This window comes from Rattus norvegicus, chromosome 16, assembly GCF_036323735.1.
Source record: "Rattus norvegicus strain BN/NHsdMcwi chromosome 16, GRCr8, whole genome shotgun sequence".
Lineage (NCBI taxonomy): Eukaryota > Metazoa > Chordata > Mammalia > Rodentia > Muridae > Rattus > Rattus norvegicus.
This window is the reverse complement of record NC_086034.1, coordinates 41,192,971-41,194,930: the sequence shown is the minus strand read 5'-3', so window position 1 is coordinate 41,194,930 and position 1,960 is coordinate 41,192,971. Positions and strand designations below refer to the sequence as shown.

Sequence of the window (1,960 nt, the reverse complement as noted above, 5' to 3'; positions counted from 1 at the left end):
TACTTGTCTCAAGCTCTGGCCAAATCTTTCGTGCACTGTGACAGCCAATTCTGTGAACAACTGACTCATAAAAGGCCAGTGAAAGAAGAACACAGATTGGAAACAATTTAAAAAAAAGTCTATTCAGTCCCAAATCAAAGGACATCTGCCTGTTAAGATAAAGGATAGAGCAAGCAGTGAAGATCCAGGTAAATATATTTAAAATGCAAATTATACCAGCCCTCAACAAACACCAAGAAGTCAACAAAATGATCTAAGTATTAAAAAGAAAAAACAAAACAAACAAACAAAAAAACCCAAAAACCCCAAACCACTCTTTCTCTTCAACAAGGTGGCCAAGTGGCAGATGCCAACATGCAGATCTTCATGAAGACCCTAATGGGCAAGACTATTACTCTTGAGATCGAGCCCAGTGACACCATCAATAATGATCCAAGACAAGGAAGGGATCCCACCGACCAGCAGAGCTGATATTCGCTGGCAAACAGTTGGAGGATGCCCACACCCTGTCCAACTACAACATCCAGAAAGAGTCCACCTTGTACCTGGTGCTGCGTCTGCACAGTGGCATCATCGAGTCATCCCTTTGTCGCCTTGTCCAGAATTACAATTGTGACAAGTTCATCTGCCACAAGTGCTACTCATGCCTGCACACAGTGTAGTCAACTGCTACAAGAAGTTCGGCCACTCCAACAACCTGAGCCCCAAAGAAGAAGCTCAAACAAAGCTGGGGCCATACCTGGCCTGTGACCCTGTGACCAAATAAAATCCATTGACTGGGGCAAAGAGAGAGAGAGAGAGAGAGAGAGAGAGAGAGAGAGAGAGAGAGAGAGAGAGAGAGAGAGAATGACAAAGAAAAATATCAAGCTGGGCACAGGACTTAAACCCTAGCATTCAGAGACAGAGGGCAGGCACATCTCTGTAAGTCTGAAGGCAGCCTGGTCTACAAAGTGAGTTCCAGGGCAGCCAGGGCTATACAGAAAACCCTGACTCTAAAACAAACCAAAATTCTGACAATTAGCTTTCTTGTGTAAAACCATTATGACTCTTTAGCATATCCAACAAAAATTCATGTATTGGTGGCAAGAAAATACCCTGTTAACTATGAGTACTCTATGTTGGTACAGCACACCAGGCCAGCCCACATTTGGAAAACAGCTGTGTAAGAAATATAGTAAGACACACACTTAAACAACTAACATTATTGGATTTTGTACTAAAAACTGAGATCTTACGAGTAAACTGTAGTGGTTTGGCTTGATGCTGCGTGTATATTATTGTTCATATTGGTTCCTCAAGAGGGGTTGCCCCCACCCCACAAGCAGAGCATCATGTACTTAGGTGATGCTATGTGAACCTTCTCTCCACTTTAATAGGTCAATAAAAGGTTAGAGCCTATGATTGAGTAGTGGATAGGAAAGGTGGGACTGGAGGCTCAGGAGGGGGTGGCAGGTAGAAGGAGAAAAAGAGAGAAGGAAGAGGAGAGAAGGAAGCCACTATGCACCAGAATCATGTGGCTGGGAGAAACCAGAAGTAATAAGGAGTTTTAGAATTGGGAAATAAGTTAGTATTGTATTAGATATGCCCAATGTAGGCATATAACTTATAATTAAAATATTTGGATTGTGTGTCTTTTACATGGGTTGTTAGGGTTGGAAATTTTAGTAACAAATTGACAAACCCATGTCTGGCTTAGAACCGAAGTAATCCGATACGGAAATCCACCCCCATCCACTCAATATTAACAACTAGGGCTTCACTCTAAAGCTGCTTCAGGGTGGAAATTAAGCATAAGTCTAAAGGGTGTACAGAGAGCTAACTGAGAGGCTCCCTCCCCAAGCCCCAAGCAAACCTAGGCAACCAGAGGTAGCACACCAGCCACAAGGTGGCGCCAATGCCACAACATAGTTGGGGTTCCCTGAGTCTGAGAGAAAAAAAAAGGACAGGAAGTCAAGGTTGC

The 1,960-nt window shown here is 43.3% G+C and overlaps 1 pseudogene; it reads left to right on the top strand.

The window, feature by feature from the left end:
- Nucleotides 1-254: 254 nt before the first annotated feature.
- Uba52-ps17 (ubiquitin A-52 residue ribosomal protein fusion product 1, pseudogene 17) lies at nt 255-1,409 on the top strand (annotated as a pseudogene).
- The last annotated feature ends 551 nt before the right edge of the window (nt 1,410-1,960 follow it).